This window comes from Abramis brama (assembly GCF_963993115.1).
Source record: "Abramis brama genome assembly, chromosome: 21".
Classification (NCBI taxonomy): Eukaryota; Metazoa; Chordata; class Actinopteri; order Cypriniformes; family Leuciscidae; genus Abramis; species Abramis brama.
Window position 1 is genome coordinate 18428369 of NC_139983.1, and position 23312 is coordinate 18451680.

The window sequence follows — 23312 nt, forward strand, 5'->3', positions numbered from 1 at the left end:
CAAACACACCTGAAGCAACCAGTTAAGGTCTTCAGGATCACTTGAAAATTAAAGGCAGGTGTGTTTGATTAGGGTTGGAGATGAACTGTGCAGGACAGTCGATTGTCAGGAGCAGGATTGGGCACCCCTGCTTTACAGCTTTAGAACTTTTCAGATACAGACGCACACAAAATGAGCATGCAACATATTTATAGCATTTACTCAATCACCTGCAAAAACACGCCAGACTAATACAAACAACCCCTTTATACACACACATACACACATACAGAGAGAGAGAGGGAGAGAGATACCCTTCTTTCCAGATCTCTGCTTGGACAGTTTTTGAAAAGCTTTATGCAAAAACAAGTATCGTCTCTATCAATAAAGTCTGATATGATTCATTAATCAGACTGAATAAAGGGGTGGCTCTAAATCTTACTTCCATCACTGATCTGAGGCCAGCCGACCATCAGTGCTGCTGTATAATTACAGGAAAGAGCTGCTGCATCCTTTTACTGTTCAATAACGCCATTAGGCTGAAAAAGTACTTTCTTTCATTTTAAGCGTCCACTGGCCGAACTTACTTGTGCCGCATCGCTAAATCAGCAGTAATACCTCCGATTAAACTTCTGAGTCTAATGTGGATGTTCAGGGGGATTGTTTAAAAATGTGATTATTTCAACAGATTTGTGGAATATGAGGATTTCATGAGTTGGGCAAATGGTGAAGTCTAGAGTCATGAGCAGTTGTTTTGTCGTGAAGATATTACAACAACAGGAGGAACATTGTAATTTCTTTTATAGCTATCTGTTCCTTTAGCATCCTTGTAACTGCTAATAAAGTGCTATCTTTAGCTAACTCTATTATCTTGAGTTGGTGTAGCCCTACAATAGCTGCAGTGATGTTTATGGGTATAATGAACATTTTGGTATTACACTGGATCTTTCCAATGCTGTGTGCTGTAGAAGGGGGAAATAGGAATAATGTGATACAGAGATGCTATCCATTTAAAGGGATAGTTCACCCAAAAAATGAATTTCTGTCTTCTGCTGAACAGAAAAGAAGATATTTTGAGTTAAATGGTTAACCAAAGTTGATGGGCCCCATTTACTTCCATAGTATGGGAAAAAAAATACTATGGAAGTCAATGGGGAACATTAACTATTCATACAGGTTTGGAACAACTTGAGGTTGAGTAAATTATGGCAGAACTTTCAGTTTTAGGTGAACTATCCCTTTAAGTTATGGTTCTTTATGCATTTTATGTCCCTTTGTTAAGCTCCTCCCACTCAACAGGAATCAACTGTAAAACAGTCAGTAAAATGAGCTCAGAAAGTGGCTAAAATGTATTTCATCATTCCTACATGGTTTGGAATGTATCATGACTTTGTAAAGCATTTTTCTTCCCTTTTACTGTAAAGAAATTGTTAAATTATGTTATATTAAAAACTGAAGAGACTATAAAACAGAAACAAATTCTTATCACAGTCATTTGAAAATAGAAATGGCTCATTTGAAAGCGATTATAAGTGATAAAATCAGTGTAAATCAGAAAGTATCGCGTACAAGCACAGTCGAACTCCCAGCCTTGCAAAGTATACTTCTTTTGACGCATGCACAGTTTTGAGCAATCATCTCGTCTATGTAGGCCTCCATTGTCGCTGTAGCTTGCATGCGTTCCGTTCTGTTCTGTTTATGCGGTTTTCTTCGACTACCTTGTGAATCGACGTCCTCAGGGCACGGTTACCACCTTGTGGATACACTAATTACTGCAAAAAAATCAAATGTGCATGTGCGACCGGTTACAAAAATCCAGGGTTGTGCGTACCAGACGCTCATACTTTTCTGATGACGAAATTTGCGTCACGCACACTGTTCGCTGATTCTCGCGTACATGTAAAAAGTGAAGTATACTTTGGCCTTAAGAGAACACAACTGTTTCTACAGTTTCTACAACATACTCAGTATGGCACTGTGAAATGTGCAGTTGCTTTCAACACTACAACCTGAATCAGTATGCACATGAATTGGCATTAATTATTAAAATTAATTTACCTTGAAGCAAATGTTGGTGCTATTACTGATGCTCTGCATGTTCCTTAAGGAATGAAGGCTGAGACTGAGTTTAATACACTGTGTGCTTATCAAGAAATTTAAATCTTTGAAATCTTGTATAAATAATGTTTAACAAATTTTAGAATAAAATTACATTTAAAACTATTCACACAGATCTTCCATAGACTTACCAGTGTTATTTTAGTATTATTTGTATACTATTGTAGTATTTCTTAAATACTTTGAATTAGCTTTTATATATATATATATATATATATATATATATATCAGTTATTTTAGAATATATATCAGAATTTTTTTCATTTTGTTTTATTTTTAGTAATTGTAGTACTTCATTTCTCATTTTCATTTAAGTTTTTAATCTAATTATTATTTTATTTTATGCCTTTATTTAGATTACCAGGTTTGTTTTAGTTTTATTCAACAAGGTCAACAATGAGAATTACATTAGAAATAAACAGAGCAATTCTATAAGGGTCCTCACACTATTGGTGCTCTGGCCCTAATTAGCAAAAGCTTGTCTGAGAAATCTTTGGATGGCAACCATAGCCAAGGTATGATTGATCAGTTATGGCAAGCATCTTTTCTATGAACAGTAACTTTTAGGGTTGAACTAAACCAAGAGGTCATGATAAGATTCTGTATTGAATTAGGATTAAAGTTAGATTTTGGGGTGGTTTGGAATTGACGAAGTGCAATATTAAAATTCAGGTTTAGGGTGAAAGATGAGGCCGGGAATGAGGAAACGGAAACGGTTAGGATCAGAGGTTAGGATTGGGGATAGAGATTAAATTATGGGTGAGGACAGATTTAAGGTTAGGGTGTTCATTGTGTCATTGTCACCCTGGGGATGGTGTAACACAAAAGGAGCAACACTCCGAGAGTGAGAGACTGTGTTTGTTGTGCGTGTAGGCAGCTCTGCTCCTTTTATAACTCATTCCCTGCAGGGTGTGGCCAGGACAGGCAAGGACAGCCACCCGCCACACACACACACACACACACTGTGCTCCGGGTCTTGTGTCTATGGGATCTGAATATTGTCGTGATGGGTTGAGACCTTCAGTCACTCAAACTGCTCTGAGTCAAAAAGCATACAATGACATAGATATTCCCCCCCTCTCTCTCTTTGCTTCATCTCTATCTCGTTCTCTCTTTCTCGTTTTGCTGAGGGCAGGTTGTCCAGTCCACTAAGAGGACAGAGACACTGATAAGTGTGTGTATCTGTGTGTGTACGTGTCCTTCCCGATGGTTCCTGTAGTCTGAGGTCTATGTCCAGTTCTGTCAGCTGAGGCTCAGACCAGCTTTAGTTTGTTTAGGCTTTAGACTTGAACTGCAAGTGAAATGTGACTTTACCTTTGATGCAATAACTAAAGAGCAAAGGAAAAATATTGTAATGTTGCTTTTTACTTTTAAACAAAAATATGATCAAATATTATCAAAAATAGAATCACTATTTTGTTGTCTTGTTTGTTGTATTAAAGCTTTTTTTATGCATAGGGATGCACAATATATTGATACCATATTGGTTATTGGCAGAGAAATAATACTTTTCTTTAATTTAGCCACATTGTGTATATTAGCTGATATTGGATAATTATGATAATTGTGCATGCTCGTTTCCTCTATTTTTACATTTAGCTTATTTTTGCCATCATCTTATGGTGTCATAGTGTTTGGTTTTTAATTTATTATGACAAAATTGTATAGAATTGTAATATTGATAATAAAGTCAATATTGTATAAAAGCATCTGCTAAAGTAAATATAATATAATATCATATCATATCATATGTACTTGCATTACCACTTTCATAAAACATGCTGAGTTTATGTTGTCATAACACAAGAAAAGTTATATAGAATTATGGGTATAGTTAAAGGCCACATCGCACCATTTGTAGTGGACTCTCTTTCATTGTGGTCGACCGATACATCGCCGTGGTCCTTATATCGTCCGGTATTTGGCATTTTTTTAAATGGAATAATACATTAGATAGACGTGTTAAACAAAGAAACGATATACGAAAAAGTATTATAGGGTTTACTTTTATATTAATAGCAATAAAAAGACAAACACTATAATACATTTATCGTCAGCATTCAGCAAATTAAATACGCATTTGTATCATTTAAACAAATATTTGAATATCTAATAAACATTTAATTTCTCAAACCTCGCAGACTTTGTCAAAATCTAGCTCTGTGAGATGTTCTGAAGTGCGCATTTGTACTCTTTCATCAGACAATTAAAATCTTAATACATGTTCCTGGTGGTGTTGTGCAAGATTAATCAGGGCATATTTAATTCCCATTTCAATTTCCCATTCCACTTGGAAATACTCAGAAATTGCAGAAGAAAATCCATTGAGAATGCCATTTTGACTTTAAAATGTCACACAAATGTTGCTGCTTTTCAAATTTAAGCACATTTTCCCATCTGTGGTTACTGAAGTTGACTCAGTCATCAATCCTTCCATCATTCCTTCCTTTCTGTCTCTCCTTCCTTCTCGAGTGAGAAAACAGCGAACGGATTTACAGCTCCCACAGTAACGAGTGTGAACTGCAGTAAGAGCAGGACACAGCAGGGGGGAACAGGGGGAGAAGAAAAGAAACTAAGTAGGAGTGAGGGAATAAAGAAAGAGAGAAGGAGAATTAGCATATCCATCTTAGTTTTAGGTTATTAGTGCTGCTACTGTTAGTGGATTTAATGGCTTGGAGTCTGAATGTAAAAGACTCCTGCTGTCTAAACGAACAGCCCTGTTTCTATCCAAAAGGGTCAAGCTAGTCAAGCTGTTTTTGAACATTAGTTAGGTTATCCAGCTCAATCACGTCTCTACCGGTTTAGTCAAGGTGTGCTACTTGCTGTAATTGGACTGAGATAGTTTACAAGGTCAAATTGTGTTTTGGAAAATCAACTTAAGGCTGGAATACACTACACAGCTTTTACACAGATCCCCCCCCCCCCCCCACCCCCCCCCCCCCCCTTTAGTCAAGGTGGTCTAATTGGCTCTTATTAGGTTAACCAAGATGGTCTTCTAATTAAACCATCTGCTATTCTAGCTGATCAATCAACCAAACCCCTTTGGACCAGACAGAACAGCTCCAAACCTCAAGAAACCTTGTAAAACATACCTGGATTTTCCACCTCAACATTTTTGGCATCAGCAGTCAAGGTCATTGCAGTGTTTTGGATTGGAGAATGGGTCTTTCTGGATCTATTGATGTTATTTGGCTCCTCTTTGCACTATTTGGATGCCGTTTCACAGAGAAAATTGCGAGGGAGGGCCAGTTAAATGAAAAACGAGAGAGATGGCAGGTGACGCTGAGGGAGGTGAGCAAGATTGACGTAAATTGTCAGCATTTGAATCGTTGTTGTCATATTCCAGCACGTTCTCTCCAAATAACCGCTCCCGGTGTGTGTGCGAGCGTGTGTGATCTTTTGGAGTGCGTCACTGCAGCTCTCTGCAATGATGTTACCCAAGGCACAACTCACATCCCAGAATCCTCTGGTGTTCTGCTTAAGCAACTGTCTTTTCCAGGCCCTCACACACACACATACACTTACATATGTACACACATATCAGTCTGTGTGAAATTCCCCTGTTTCTCTCTCTCGTATTCCAAAGCCAATTAAACCGCAGAAGAGCTGTAACCCACTCCACTGAACTCATCCCATATTAATTTATCTGTATCTTTTAAAAAATTAGTCTTTTATTATTTAACTGTGTGTCAAACAAGCTCTTGACAAAAGACTTGTCCTGGAACTCTGCCTACCGCAAAAGATCAAAAGATATTAATTTGTGCCAACTGAATTGGTTTAGAAATAAGCCGGCCTTAATTATACTAGGCTTGGTTAGTCTGTCGGAGTGACTCAGATCAGTTGAATGCCACCTCTAAGGCTTCACACATAAAAATGATATGACATGTGACGCTCTGACATGACGCACAGTATACGGACACCATTTAGCGGGTTGAGTTGTTCAGTGAGAGACTTGAGTTCATTGATAAAACACACCTATATTTATTTTTGCACCCTTATTTCTGCTTTGTCTATGATACACACATGCGCCTCATCCGTCTGTCTCCAGAAGCAAAGCGTTCTGGCGGGTGGGCAGAGAGGCTGATCGCTGCCGTCGAAACGATGTCTAATTGACAGGAAGTCAGAATGTGTAAGATTGCTGTTGTCCGTTTTGTTGGGCTTATTTTGGCAGGCGGTGAGATGAGCAGCTTGGCTCTATTCAAAGGGGTCCTGGGAGAAGAATGCTTTTCATGGAGTTTTAAGGTGGTCAAGCTGTGTTTTTAAACATTATGGTTAAGCAAGTTAAATGCATGTCTCCATCAGTTTACCTCAAAAATCCTGTTGTCTCTTGTCAATAGTATAGTGATGCATGAATCACAGCTCATGCAGAAGTCACTTTCAAACCAGGCAGCTTTCTGTTGCAAATTGAAAAAAAAAAAAATCTTAAATTAAATTAAAGTACTTGAATTTGGGAAGAACTTTTGTTTTGTAGTCCCTGATAAATTAAAGACAAATGTTTGTTTGATCGTTTTTTTCCTACAATCATTTTAAAAGGTCGGACTTGATGAATGCTGGTATTGCAGCTGATGCAATCAACTAAACCAGCTTAGACCAGCTGGAAATTAAAATTTTCTTTCATGGAACTCAAACTTCAACACTTCAGAGAGCAGTAAAGCAGGTCTCAGATCAGCAGTCAAGGTCGTAACCGTGTTTTGAATGAAAAACAAAGCAATTTACGTAGAAAAGAGGTTTGATTATAATAGAAAAAAGCCACTGTAGATTGTACGTTAGAGTGTCACAAACATGCACACACACACACACACTTATCGTACATGTCATCATAAATGCAATGGTCGTTATGGTGAAGCTTTGATGTGCACATCACGTTTGCACTCTTTTATGTCTTCCCTCCCTCCTTCTCTTTCATTTAATCGGCTGTGGTTCTTTTCCAGTCATTCTCTCTCTTTCTCTCCTGCCTGTAACTATCCTCTCACACTATAAGAAAGAATATTGGTGTGACATGAAAGTCACTAAGAAATCTACACCAGAAATGAACTTGTTTGTTTCTGCGTGCAAGTCTAGCACTTCGAATATGTTAAAAAAAAATAGGGCCAGAAACTCAAAAAAATCTGATTGTAAATCTACTAACTCTCAACATGAAAACATTTGACAGTAAAAAAATGTATCATGCGTGTACGCACACTTCCATATGATTTGCATATACTGTCACACATACAACACTCAGCTTAAATTGCCATCTAATCATCACTGTGAAGTGTCCATTCACTCAGTTTGAACCAAAGGAAATGAAATATTTCTTTCTCTCCTGTTGCCGAGTTATGAATCATATCCTCTCTGCTCCCTGATATTCATTAATCCTCCAGACTTAAGGCCAGCTGGCACCACAAATTCTACGTCAGACGGTATTTTGCCTTTAGAAAGTTAATAAAACTTTGTTTACTTGTTAGTTGGTTTTCTTGCTCTAAAGAAATGAAGTGAAAAACAGAAAATATAGATTTTTTTGTATGTCTATTTGTTCATCACTAATTGTCGCCATGTTACCTGATTTATATAATTATTTTAATGAATTGGGTGCTAAAACAATACAGACGCTCTGTACGAATACATTTTTAGAAATTCATTTTTAACGTTTATTTAGTTATTTAAGTGCCAGGGAAAGGACATTGACAATCAAATCCTTTTAATTGTTGCTCAGTAACATCCCTCTGTGCAGAAAGATTTATTTGATAAATAAATTCTGTTGATGCATTCATTAGATTTGTGTTTCAGGGACTGATTACATTTGTGCTGGTAGCTGAATTAGCCGTTGCTCTGGTTTCATGGAAAAGAGTCTGGGACATTCTGAGAGGGAATGGAAAATGTCGGAATCCCCCAGGAATGCCCAGACATCCCCTAAACACACACACACACACACACTCACGCACACATACAGTTCTCACAGTTTCTTTTAGTACGGCAGCAAAGAAAAAAAATCATGTTGTCCGTTTTCGTGTTTGTAATTTTCCCATCTTGTGATTGTTGAATTTAGTGTTAATCCAAAGATTATTGCGGAGCAGCAAAACAACTCTCATCACCATTATTGGTATACACTGAAATTACAGAATGTTTAAAGATTACTCATGATTAATCTCTCTCTCTGTCTCGCTCTGCGTCTCTCTGTCTCTTGTTGGCACAGCTTCTTGTTTTGAATAGCTACGTAAACTTCAACATTTTTTCCATGACTTCAGTCCTTTTTGTGTACACACACACACACACACACACACACACACACACACAGACACACACACACACACACACACACACACACAGACACAGCCCCCCTGTGAAACTTCTTTGTCTGGTCCTGCCCAGAGTGCATGAGTTGAAATAATGGGGCAATGTCACTCGAGCAACAAGACCCCAAGAGCCCATGTGTGTGTCCGTCCTCTTCCCAGTGTTTTTGTCTTATGAAACATGGGATTCAGTGTCATTGCAATATATATACATATATAAAACAAACTAAGGAAAAAATGACAAAAATATCTGCATTTATTTGATTGAAAATACAGTAAAACTGTACTATTGTGAAGTAATGTTTCTAAGTACTGTTACTGTTTCTACTGTTTAAAATGTCATTTATTCCTGCGATGGCATTCTAACATGCTGATTTGGTGCCAAGAAACATTTCTTATTATTTTCAATGTTGAAAACAGTTGTGCTGCTTAATATTTTTTGTGGAAACCATAATACATTTTTTTCAGGATTGTTTTTAACATTCTTTTGTAAAATCTTTACTATCACTCTTGATCAATTCAATGCGACCTTGCTGAATAAAAAAAATCATAGTGACCCCAAACTTTTGAATGGTAGTTATATGTTGTTTCTTAAAGGCACACTCTGTAATTTTTCACCACTAGAGGTCGTTCAAAAGCTTGATGACGCCTTGATTTCGCGGAATCATGGGAGGAGTTGTCTTCACTTCTACAGCCGGTAGAGAATACGACGAGACTCGAGCAGAAATCATATTCATGGATGAGCAGTAATGTTCTAAAGATTTATTAACGTTGCAAAAGCCGCTGGAGCAACTGCTAATGAGAGACAAGCACGACACACAGCTCGAGAGCAGTGAAGCTTTTATTATCCCGCAGACGACCGTTTCCGCTTCTTCCGGCCATGCGTATGTGAGGTAACGCAGCGCTGTTTTATCATATTAGATACATTTGACTGTGTTGAAAGTTGTTATAATGCTACTTTCCGCGTTTGGCTACTATACGAGACACTTGTTGCACACTGCAGTGAGCTAGATCGATACTAGGCATGGTAAATATGGTACTATTACTGTGTTGAGCTGTATAACAATGATTTGTTTTCTGTCGATGAATGTCTCCAAACATTTGCTCACCTGTCTAATAAAACACATAATATATTAAAGCATCTTTGGTGTTTCCGTGATTTCCGGAAATCGAGGGTAACGCGGGTATGATGCCATTGATAGGCGACGCACGATTAAAACCGCTCTAGATTTAAACATTCTTAGAAACATTTGGGATAATGTAAGTCCAACAAATCAACAAAATATATAACATTGTTCTAGTGGTTTTTTGATATTTTGATACAAAAATCGTACATAGTGTGCCTTTAAGAGTTTAATTTACAATATGTATATGTCCACTGTGGACATATATAGTGTGTGTGTATATATATATATATATATATATACAGTATATACTGTATGTCAGGACTATATCATTTGATTACGATCTGCAGTTATGAACATGCAAAGCACGCAAATGCCTCCGGCGTTTTAAACGTATGTAAAACGCTAAACCGTTGCTAACCTCATTTTAGTGGTTCCCCAAAACGGCATCTATGAAATCATATAGCTCATACATGCCAATACTAGTGTGTGTGTGTGTGTGTGTCAGTCACAGGTTTACCATCTAATTTAATCTGGTGATGTAGGAGCAGGAGAGATGACGAGAAACGCAGTCAGAGAGGAAGGGCGAGAGAGAATATCCAGCAAGAGTGAGAATAGCAGTCGGAGAGATGGATGGATACAGTGTCACGAGGAAAAAGAAAAGCATTTAGGCATGTGGACAGATGAGAAGCAAACATGTGTGTGTTGTCCTATAGCGTCTGATGCTGTTTGATTCAGATGGTTGCCTCAGAAATGAAACCCTGCCATGAAAGACCAGCAGAGAAAACACATGCAGGCCCCCTAACCCCTAACCCACACCACATAAAACTGGGGTTGAGGCATTGCTGTTTTGTCCATATCAGGCAAACCGTCTCTCTCTGTGTATCCTCCAGTTATCTATTTGTAGACTTCTTTTCATTCCTCTCCCTCTAGTGAACTTTCAGACTCTGTATGTGGGTCCATGTCAGGAGGATGATGTTTGTGTGGTTTTCTGTAAATGCAAAAACTGGCAAAATATCAGAGCAGGTTTTCTGAGAGCAAGACGAATCTAATGTTGGGAACTTAAAGAAACCCCCATGAGAAATGATCAGAATAACTATATTCGCACACAGACCCTTAAAAAGTTTTGCAGAAATATTGATAGTTTCATCTATTTTTGTACTGCATTAACTGTTTGTAGTTTTGTTCTGACATGAGAAACAGTGTTGTAACACATTACAAGTAACTCGAGTTACGTAATCAGATTACTTTTTCAAGTAACTAAGTAACGCATTATTTTTAAATTTACAACAAAATATCTGAGTTACTTTTTCAAATAAGTAATGCAAGTTACTTTGTTTTCCCATTTATTGACTGACAGCTCTCTTGTCCCCATGTTGAGAGAAATCGGGAGTAAGAGCAGAGGTGTTATGTGCGCTGTGTAAACACTTATTGTAAAAGCTTATTGTAATTCTATAGACTAAATGTGACCAGACAATTACTCATCTCACTTGCACAAAACAGATTCACTATTCCTCAAAATGAATAAAATCAATGAAATGCAAAATCAGAATGCTACGCAAATACAACCCAATATTTAAATGTTAAATAAAACAAATATCTTTATGCATTTAATCTCACTTTATTAACCAATGTGCTTGCTGCTGACCTTCATGATTTAGTTAAACCATGAGCAAAAATGACTTTGTTTTTATTGGTGAAGTGTTAAACTTTATCCTGCAATCCAGAATGGTAGCACAGCTGAAAGGTTTGAGCTGCGCCCTCTACTGTATATGCGTGAATTTGCATTTCCTTCAGCCTTATTAAAATTCTGGTGTGATAGGGCCTTTACATTTGCCTAAAAATAGAACTTTTTTGTTTATAAAAAGACCAAACAAGCCCAGCCCAGGTGGGGAAAAAACGCAAAAATAATGCAGTTAGTTAATTTTAAGGGAGTAACACAATATTTGAATGCATTACTTTTCAAAGTAACTTTCCCCACCGCTGATAAGAAATGACTCAAGACCCCCCAGCAGTCGAAGGTCTTCTCGGAATCATTTACTGTAAAGTGGGCTATGTAAGTGCACTATTTTTAGCTCAATTTGAGGACCAACCATGGCGCAATGTGGAAGACAATATGCTCACAAACTAAGCCCTGAGGGATCTGGAAATGTTTTGCTGATTGTAAAGGTCAATAGTAGTGAAAAGTTTCTAAAACTGTAAATATAGTCTATTAAAAATACAGAATAACATTATAAAAAGATTTTAAAAAATATTACAAATACGCTCTGTATATTATCAAACACTCAATAGACTCTATCAAAGCGTGCTCACATTATAGACAAATATCAATATTAATGTGATTAGCTTAGTTAAGCATAAGTGTTATCATAGTTTTATTTATTTATTTATTAAGTTGTATACTTATTTAGGTAGTGAGCATAGATTTGTTTACTGAGTGGAGCTTTTGTGTATTTTTATTTAGTTTGTTACTTAGCTTAGTTTCTACTTTGCATAGTTTTATTTACTCATTTAGTTAGCGTAGTTGTATTTAGTTACTTAGTGTAGCTTTTAATTATTTAGCTATATTGCACAGTTTATTTAATTAGTTAGAATAGTTTTTATAGTTATTTGGTTTTATTTTTATTTTTTATTTAGTTACATAGCTAGCATGGATTTATTTGTTTAGTGGAGTGCTAGTGTATTTTTATTTAGTTTGTTATTTAGCATAGTTTTATTTAGTTAGTTATTTAACATTTTGGTTTTATTGACTTATTTAGTAAGCATAGTTTTAGTTAATCGGTTGGTTGATTGGTTGGTTAGTGTTAAACTTACATCTCCCATGAAACTAAATTGTAATCACGTTCCAAAGATGAGATTAAAAACAAGCGGTTGACAAATGTAATTTATCATATAAAATGTCAAATATGCACTCAGTGCTGAGATTCCGTGGTCAGCACCCTGTTTCTGCCTCTCTTTCTGTCTTGTTTATTCTGCCAAACATTATGTAGGCTGTTAATTAAATTAAATTAAGGACCTGTTAGCTCAATTATTCATGAAACCCGAGAACATATAACACAAGTCCAACCAACACACACACATGCCGGAGCCGAAGATGCGACCGCAAGATAGAAAAGCGTGAAGAGAAAGACAAGTGGGGGGGGGGGAGGAAGTGGATTTTTTGGATAAGTTTGGTCTCTGTTGGTACAGTGTTAGTCACACTGTTACATATCTTTGTGTGTTTTTGTTTTGTGCTATTAGATGTGATTTTTGTTTTGTGTGCCTTGGTTTTATAATTTAGCATGATGTATTGGTTTAGAGGTGTGTGTGTGTGTGTGTGTGAGAGAGAGAGAGAGAGAGAGAGAGAGAGAGAGAGAGAGAGAGAGAGAGAGAGAGAGAGAGAGAGAAACTTAATTTCTTGAAGTTATTTTTTCCCCATTAAAGAGACTGATGTTTCTGCCTCTGCTCTCAAAAAGTCAATTAACCAGAAAACAGATCCTATTGGCTGTTGCCATGGAGAAAGGAGGCGGGACTACAAAGAACAGCCCTGATAGGTTGTCCTCTCAACGTGATTAGTTAGACAGAGTTTGACTGATCTGTTGGTCATGCTATTAATGTTTCATACTGTGCTTTTGTTAGTGATGTCTGAGGAGATTTCGCTTCCAGTCTGAGGAGGAAAGTCCCAGAAACATCCGTCTCTATTTATCTGAGGATATTACAGTTGTTTTATAGAAAGATATTTAATTACTACAGACTAAACATTATTTACTTTCATTCTTTACTTTTACTTTCATACTGTTACTTTTCAGGGCCTCATTAGATGTTCCCAAAGACACGTTTTGTCAGGTTTTGCTAATATTTTTAGTTGTGTTTTCTGCTCCTGCTTCTCAATGTTCAGTTTTGCTCTATGGTTTATTGCGACTGTATACACACTTGAATACATGTCTCAAAAGTGTACAAACTAGCAGCAAGTATGCATACCAGCACAGCGTTGTTGACTGCTACAACTCAAAAGATCACAGTTGACGAGCTTGAGTCGTGTAGTGTGCGACTGGCTTCGATAAACTCGCGCACTGTGTTATAATTCATTCAAAGCTGTTGAACAGCTAAATGTCAACAGTGATCACTAAAGATCAGCACAAAACAAAAGAGGAGGTACCCATATTTACACATAGAGAACAACACAGATCCGCCATGTAGATTACGTAAGTACAACAGCCCACAAACACATGAAATTTAGTAGCGTCTGATTTGACAGTCCCAGCCCTCTCGGAGCTTCAGCTGGGCCGTGATTGGCTCAGAGCTGTCATGCAGCGTGACAGCTCCTCCCACTCAGCCTCTCCGCTGTCATTGGTGCTGTCACACCGACAGCCTTGTGGGAAATCTCAGCATCTTAGGAAGTCTGAGGGGTGGTCGCCAGGGAACACATGGACGGCAGAATGACATGCGCGACAGCGATGAACGGAACGTCGTTTTGCCGAGTGACATTGTGGAGATATTGTTGTCCTTGATTCTCTCTTTTCTCATATCCAGCATCTGTTTTAAATTGACAGGGGTGTCTGTGGACTCACTCCGGGTGTCGTGTGAGCAGTGTGTGTGTGTGTGTGTGTGTGCGTGAGGCCCTGAGAGAGCAACCGTGCCATCCGGTTTAGTGGAACTTTAAAGTGCCTGACTGCTTGAGGGATTCTGGGATGAACTTGATCAATGACTTCACACATTAACGTCACTCTGACACACACTCAGTCAACGAGGTAGACGCTCCATATCATTCCACAACCATTTCAGTGTTAAATGAGGAAATGTTGAGTGTGTGTGTGGGGGTGTTTGAGATGATATACTGGTTTAATTTCATGGGTTTTCTGTGCCTGGAGCTTCACTGTTGGAGCCAGAGAAGAAAAATAAGAGATGAAATGAAAAGGTCAAGGCGATGCGTAGAGAGAGAGAGAGAGAGAGAGAGAGAGAGAGAGAGAGAGAGAGAGAGAGCCAGCACACAGTCCTCCTAGATATTATGGGTTAGAATGAGAGCATCTTGTCTCTGGTTAATTCCTAATCTGGCTGCACAAGAGCAGAGCTCACAGTCACATCCTTATCTGTCATAATCGCACACCAGCTTCATATAATCCCATTATACTGAGAATAATCCAAGTGCCTACCGGATCACGGTCTGACCTGTTATTGAGTCTGAGCTATATGTTTAGAATGTGAACCTGGGTAAATATTTATTAGTTAACTCATGGGTGTCAACGTTTTGATGCCACGGACCACCTACATTTAGTAGTCAGACCCATTAATAATGTATATTATCGAAAATATCTGTGCACCGTTGCTAAAAAATTAGTAAGATATTTTTTAAAGAAATTAATACTTTTAAACAAAGGATGTATTAAACTGATTAAAGGAGACAGTGAAGGCATTTGTAATGTTACAAAAAATATATATTTCACATAAATGCTGTTGTTTTTACCTATCAAAGAATCGGTTTCCACAAAACTTTTTTTCAACATTGATAATAAAAAAAAATTTTCTTGTGCACCAAATTAGCAAATTTGAAGGATTTCTGAAGGGTCATGTGTCACTTGAAGACTGGAGTAATGATGCTGAAAATTCAGCTTTGTCATCACTAAAATATACATTTTTAAAATATGTAACAGAAGCAGTTTTTTAAGTTGTTATTTTAATGGTATTTCACAATATTACAGTTTTTACTGTATTTTTGATCAGATAAATGTAGTCTTGATGAACATGAGACTTCTTTCAATAAATTAAAACCCCAAACCTTTGAACTTGAATAATTATTTTACATTATTTACACTGCTTTTCTTTTAACCGTTTATGGATGTCCTCGGACCCCAGTTTGTGTGATCCTAAACGCTGTTTCACAAACCGGGGGATTGCCTTAAAGAGATAGTTTACCCCAAAATGAAAATTCTGTCATCATTTACTCAACCTCAGGTTGTTCCAAACCTGTATGCGTGGGTTTCTTCTGTTGAACACAAAAGAAGATATTTAATAGAATGTTGGTAACCAGACAGTTGATGTTAGCCATTGACTTCCATAGAATTTGTTTTCCTACCAAGTCAATGGCTACCGTCAACTGTCTGGTTACCAACATTCTTCAAAATATCTTCTGTGTTCAACAGAGGAAACGCACGCATACAGGTTTGGAACAACTTGAGGCTGAGTAAATGATGATAAAATGTTCATTTTTGGGTGTACGATCCCTTTAACGGAGATGGTTTGCTCTTTTATTAAAGGGATAGTTCACCCAAAAAATGTCATTATATCATCAGCTCATCAACTTTCCAAACCCATCCCCATTTCATGTAAGAAAAAAGCAGCCTGGACATTCTGCTAAACATTTCACTTCTATGGAAGAAAAGTGAACTAACCCTTGAATTTCCTCATTCGATCAATTTTGTAAGAGTGGCACTATAAATCCAACCATCAAACCAAAAGTCATGAGAGTTATTCAAAAGAGACTCCAGCTGTTGGTTTGTTTTAGTAGACAAATTCAAGCCGAATCACAGCAAATAGCTCTCTCTGTCTTACTAAACGTTTCTTCCCCCCCGCCCCCCATCTACACACACACACACACAAACTCCATAACTCTCTGTGGTATTGTTCATCTCTGCCTGGTTCAATTAAAATGCTGACAGCAGCCACAAAGGAGTGAATTGAATGCTCCAAAAGGTCTTTTTACTATGCCGCCTGAGACACGGCGAGAGATTGAGAGGGAGGGAGAGTCATCAGAAGAGAACAAATCCAAACAGAGTGATTGTGTTTCTATACAATCGGCCTGATCTCCACTTCTTATCGCCTTTTGCAGCCATGCTAATGCTTTCGAAACTCTTGATTCATACAGTTCCAAGAATTGAACATTATAAAATCTGCGATTTTTGTGAATGTGTATGTGGCCTTCCCTCGTTCCTTTCAGTGGCTATGACCTCAGATTGAATGTAGGTCACTTCGAGTCCTTTGACCTGACATTAACCTTTCTAACGTTCAGTGGTTCCTCGTAATGCAGTCAAGAGTTGATATACAGGCGATAACATCTAATAAATGTGTCACTCTCAGCTATAAAGCAGTGGTGTGTGAACGTAAGAGAGCCGCTGATTGGTCGTCTGTGTATGTGTGTTGTGTTGGTTTAAAACGCACAAGTATTAATATGGAAAGGCACGCCGCAGTCTGTCTGCTTTGCATCTTCATTCTTTTTATCTGTCTGTTTATTATATGTACATTACAGTAACAGTTTGCATGATTAGATCATTCAGATTATTATTAAAGCCAAAGGAAGTAAGAGAAGATGTTAGAAAGAGGAAGCGTAAACACACAGCACAGGAGAGATAAACACTCACCTGCACAACATGATAAATAAAAACATGTGTACATACAGCCATCCCCCTCACACACAAGCATGCGTTTTCATGTGCATCTTGTTTGTGACAGTCAAGCTTTGTCTTTTGGTTCCCAGAGAGTCTAGTAGTTTACACAGAGAGCACCAGACAGAGTAGTAGTCATCATTTAAAGGGACAGTGCTCCAAAAAAAAAAAAGAAATTCTGTCATTCAGTCACCCATGTCGTTCCAAACCTGTATAACGTTCTTTCTACTGTTACATAAATTATATGTAGAATGTTACAACAGCAATCTGTAAGGTTACATCAAAATATTACCCTTTATCCTGATGTTACTCTGCATGTCATCACCTCTAGCTGGCACTTCATAAAAAATAATTAAAAAAAAAAAAAAATGTTATATATTATATATTTTATTATTTTACACTTTTTTTTTTTTAACGTCTTTTCTCTGAACAGTTCTACAGGCTTTCTAGAATTTGAAAACCCCTGTGAACCCAAAAACCCTCTATTAAAACACATGTACTTTTGAAGAGACGCATACAACTATTGCTGTCAATGGAATAAAATAATTTGTGATGATTTCCGACCTGTCTTTAGAAAGCAGAATGAAATGATAAATTATTTAATTTTATGATTACTTGATTGAATTTATTTATTTTGAACAAAGTTATTTTTTATTAATTTTATATTATTTATTAATTTTACATTTTTAACTTATTTTCTATAAACCTTTCTACAGTACATATCATATTACACTCCATTTAATGTGCACTTTTGTTTACATTTTGACATCAAAGCCAAAAAAGCAGTTAGCAGCACTAATTTTAAATTAGTTTTCTTGCGTTGTTTATAGAAGGAGCTAATTGGAGCAAGGCACTTCGCTAGCTCCAGGGAAATTGAAAGTCCTTGTCAACTATGGGACTATAGGTCTGTTTGGGATGAGAAGAGAGGCAGCAAACAGCAGTATGCTGAAATAAATAGATATTGACCATAAGTGACCGTAATACTGTGGTTGAAAGATTTCCTCAATAGGCATAGAACAGTAGAACAGTGAACAATGTCTCAGGTCAAATGTCAACAAGATGTCAGTTATCATCCACATATTTTTGCTGTCATTTTCAGATGAGGCCAAAGGTCAACCCCATTTCCTTTTTACAAGCGGACCCAGGAACCACACACATGCTAACATTATAGTTCAGTCATGGTTCTTTAATTTACCATCGCTCTCTTGTTAAGAAAGCTTTAGGCAATAAAATTAATTGTTTACGTGTAAATTATGAGAGGCTAATGTTTTTGGAAGAAGTCTCTTATGCTCACCAAAGCTACATTTTATTTTATCAAACATACAGGGAAAACAGTAATATTGTGAAATACTATTACAATTCAGTAAACTGTTTCTATATATTTTAAAATGTCATTTATTCTTGTGATGCAAAGCTGAATTTTCAGCATCATTACTCCAGTCTTCAGTCACATGATCCTTCAGAAATCAGTCTAATATGCTGATTTGCTGCTCAAGAAACATTTCTTACTGTATTATTATCAATGTTGAAAACGGTTGTGCTGGTTAATTTTGAAATAGAAATTTGTAACATTATAAATGTCTTGACTGCGAGTACTTTGGAGATGTGGGACTTTTTAATACCTCTAATACCTTGAAATAAAAAAAAAATGTTTCTGCACTATTTCTAGGTCACTAGTCAGCAGGTTTTACACAAACTTGTGGAGTTGATGCAGCTCGAGTGCTTTTAGACATTTGGAATTTTTTTAATTTTCTCACTCAAATTGCCATGCAGATTTTTAATTTGTAAAGAAAAACAAATATATAAAAAAAAATGCAGAATGATTTCAGGCGTTTGCACACACTGTATGTGTATTGAACTCTCATCCCTTTATTGGAGAAACATTAAAGTTTTACAATAGACACACAATCAGGAAATTATGTGAATGGGAAGCTTTGATCTCAAAGGCAGAGCTACAAATTGGGATTTTCGTTTGAAGCATAACAGATTCTGCTCGCTCAGCGCCCATGTCGAATCAAAAAGCAGTGATTTGTTTTGTGTTTTCACCACGGGTATTTATGCGTACAAGCCCATCTTCCATAGAGGATAAGTAACTAAACTGAGCAATTTTAATTTAGATCTTGTTATTAGTTTTTGTCAGCAAAAAAAATAACTGTTATGCATGCTCTCCCTCTCTCTCTCTCTCTCTCTCTCTCTCTTTCTCTTTCTCTCTCTCTCTCTCTCTCTCTCTCTCTCTCCCTCTCTCTCTTTTTCAGTCATCTGTCATGCATATATGCGCTAATTAAACTACACGCACACTTCATCTTACATACATACTGCTTCAGTGGCTCATTTTGTAGAAAAGAGCAGAATGAAGGAGAGATGTGGCGTATTGTAAGAACAGATGGAGGAATGAGTGGAGGATAATTGTGGCCTCTGTAACCAAGCGGAAAAGAGAAGCATTTTGGCCTAACGAAACACACACACACATCTACTGTGTGTTTCTTACTGCTCATCACAGCTGTTTGAGAATCTTTGGCCTTTTAGTTAGAATACAGCATGAATGAGCATTAGGGATGTACAACAATATGTTGAATATTTATTATAGCGATTTTGCTGGTGATAAAAGATTAAGCAACATCGTGAATGTTTTTAATGAGCTTTTTTTTTTTGGCCTATTAAGTTTCATTAAGGGATTAGCTTCAAGATCTTGTCTTGTGACTATTTGAGTATAAGAGAGATTTTTAAATGTAAATAAAATAAAGATTTTTTTCGTCACTTTTTAAAATAGTTAATATATGTAATAGTTAAAATATGTATATACAGTACAGGTCAAAAGTTTGGAAACATTACTATTTTTTAATGTTTTTGAAAGAAGTTTCTTCTGTTCATCAAGCCTGCATTTATTTGATCAAAAATACAGAGAAAAAAATTTAATATTGTGATATATTATTACAATTTAAAATAATTGGTTTTCAATTTATTATACTTTAAATGATCATTTATTTCTGTGATGCAACGCTGAATTTTCAGGATCATTACTCCAGTCTATCACATGATCCTTTAGAAATCATTCTAATATGATTATTCATTATCAAAGTTGGAAACAGTTCTGCTGCTTAATATTTTTTTATAACCTGTGATACTTTTTTAGGATACTTTGATGAATAAAAAGTAAAGAATATATATATATATACTGTATATGTATATGTATATGTATATGTGTATATATATATATATATATATATATATATATATATATATATATATATATATATATATATATATATATATACACACTGCTCAAAAAAATTAAAGGAACACTTTGAAAACACATCAGATCTCAATGGGGAAAAATATCATGCTGGATATCTATACTAATATGGACTGGGTAATGTGTTATGAACGAAAGGATGCCACATCGTTTGATGGAAATGAAAATAATCAACCTACAGAGGATTGAATTCAAAGACACCCCGGAAATCTAAGTGAAAAAATGATGCAGCAGGCTTGTCAATTTTGCTGAAATTTCATTGCAGCAACTCAAAATGGTTCTCAGTAGTTTGTATGGCCCCCACGTGCTTGTATGCATGCCTGACAACGTCGGGGCATGCTCCTAATGAGACGACGGATGGTGTCCTGGGGTATTTCCTCCCAGATCTGGACCAGCGCATCACTGAGCTCCTGGACAGTCTGAGGTGCAACCAGGTGATGTCAGATGGACCGAAACACAATGTCCCAGAGGTGTTCTATTGGATGTAGGTCAGGTGAGCGTGGTGGCCCTTCAATGGTATCATTCCTTCATCCTCGAGGAACTGCCTGCATGCTCTCGCCACATGAGGCCGGGCATTGTTGTGCACCAGGAGGAACCCAGGACCCACTGCACCAGCATAGGGTCTGACAATGGATCCAAGGATTTCATCCCGATACCTAATGGCAGTCAGGGTGCCATTGTCTAGCCTGCAGAGGTCTGTGCGTCCCTCCATGGATATGCCTCCCCAGACCCTCACTGACCCACCACCAAACCGGTCATGCTGAACGATGTTACAGGCAGCATAACATTCTCCACGGCTTCTCCAGACCCTTTCCTGTCTGTTACGTGCTCAGGGTGAACCTGCTCTCATTTGTGAAAACCACAGGGCACCAGTGGCGGACCTGCCAATTCTGGTGTTCAATGGGAAATGCCAATCGAGCTCCCTGGTGCTGGGCAGTGAGCACAGGGCCCACTAGAAGACGTCGGGCCCTCAGGCCACCCTCATGAAGTCTGTTTCTGATTGTTTGGTCAGAGACATTCACACCAGTGGCCTGCTGGAGGTCATTTTGTAGGGTTCTGGCAGTGCTCATCATGTTCCTCCTCGCACAAAGGAGCAGATACCGGTCCTGCTGATGGGTTAAGGACCTTCTACGGCCCTGTCCAGCTCTCCTAGAGTAGCTGTCTGTCTTCCTGGAATCTCCTCCATGCTCTTGAGACTGTGCTGGGAGACACAGCAAACCTTCTGGCAATGGCACGTATTGATGAGCCATCCTGAAGGAGCTGGACTGCCTGCGCAACCTCTGTAGGGTCCAGGTATCGCCTCATGCTACCAGTAGTGACACTGACCCTAGCCAAATGCAAAACTGGTGAAAAACAGTCTGAAAAGATGAGTAGGGAAAAAATGTCAGTGGCCTCCACCTGTAAAACCATTCCTGTTTTGGGGGTTGTCTCACTGTTGCCCATCTAGTGCACCTGCTGTTAATTTCATTAACACTAAAGCAGCTGAAACTGATTACCAACCCCCTCTGTTACTTAACTGACCAGATCAATATCCCAGGAGTTTAACTGACTTGATGCTATTCTCTGATTAAAAAGTGTTCCCTTTATTTTTTTGAGCAGTGTATATATATATACATATATATATATATACACTGCTCAAAAAAATAAAGGGAACACTTTTTAATCAGAGAATAGCATCAAGTCAGTTAAACTCCTGGGATATTGATATATATATATATATATATATATATGTATGTATGTATGTATGTGTGTATATATATATATATACATATATAGATGCTTGAATCAGATGTTGGTTAAATGCCGCTCAGATTTATTAACTAGCCTCAAATCTCAGATAACTAAACAACAAATGTTGTCAAAACATTCCATTGTATTTATCAAGCGGACTAACAAGCTAGTTTTGAAATAATTAGCCACAGTAAAAAACGCCAAACGTGACAGATGGCACAGTTACATGCTCAGCGTGTGGCTGTAGCATTTCAGGTTTGAAAGGAAACAGTCTGTGAGTGTACAGTTGTTCCACGCGCCCCCACAACCAGCTGTCAGAGCTAATTCTCATTCAGACTGGACGGTGGAGGTGAGGAGGTGAATTCACTGCTCGCTGCATCCAAGTGGGATGAGTGCAGTGTTTTTCTCAATCCGTGAAGCATAATGTTTGTGAATTTGAACATATTCTGCACTTAAAAAGTGTCCTGAGGTCTGCGTATAGCTGTCATGTGTGCTTGTACAGTGGGTTTGTACAATTCGCACGCTATCATTACTGTATACTATGCAAGGTTATGATTAGTGTGTCTCAAATCATGTGAAGATGTCAGATTTTTGTAGATGCCATTGAATTTGTCTGTATGTGCTGTTCGGGCCAATATTACGAAACAATTCTTTTCCCATTCGCAAGAGAAGGAATTTGTGACGGTACTTTTTCAACGTTTTATTTTGTAAAAAATATACGCTACTGTCTAAAGTTTGTGATTTTTTTCAAATGTTTTTGAAAGTAGACTTTTATGCTCAACAAGGCTGCATTTATATGATCAAAACACAGTAAAATATTGCAAAATATTATTACAATTTAAAAGAACTATTTTGCAAATGTAAATGTAAAATGTAAAATGTAATAGTCACTCTATTATTGCACTCAAATAGAGTGCAAATCGAGTGGTGCAGGGCAGCATTTTTTTTTTTTAGACCAGAACCGAGTTAGCATTTTAGCATTTCAAGTTCCATCGTACTGAAGTCCATGGGCTTTTTGGTTAAATGCTTGAAATAAGGTTTGGAGTGAACACAAGCTCAGGATATTTTCACGCTTTATTCTATAAAATACATCCGTAATATCCTCTTGTGAATTTTTTTTTTGTTTTTTAAAAAAAAAAGCTTTTACTTGTCTTGTAAAAGGCGGTTGCTAACAAGTCGCTAAATTGGACTACAGGGGTTGTCGAGGACATTAAACGTCATCAGCTGAAACTCGCCTACTCACTCATCCACTTTCACAGCCTTGTTGTTTATAACTGTGCTCTTGAAAGCTTAGTAATTGTGCTCTTGTTCATAGCCACTGCACTTGATGTTTTTTTCTTGAGTGAACGTAAACAGTTGTGAAAGAAAATGCACGTGCATCAGTACATTGGATCCATACATTCGGTCTTAAAGTGACAGCAGCCTAATAAACCTGCTGCCATCTGTGTCATTATTGTTAATCCAACAACAAAAGACA

General features: G+C 37.4%; 1 protein-coding gene across 3 annotated transcripts in view; it reads left to right on the plus strand.

Annotated features, from left to right (window-relative positions):
• The window catches only part of slc8a1b (solute carrier family 8 member 1b), an 81442-nt gene that overhangs the window by 23965 nt on the left and 34165 nt on the right, over window positions 1–23312 (plus strand). The window lies entirely within an intron of this gene.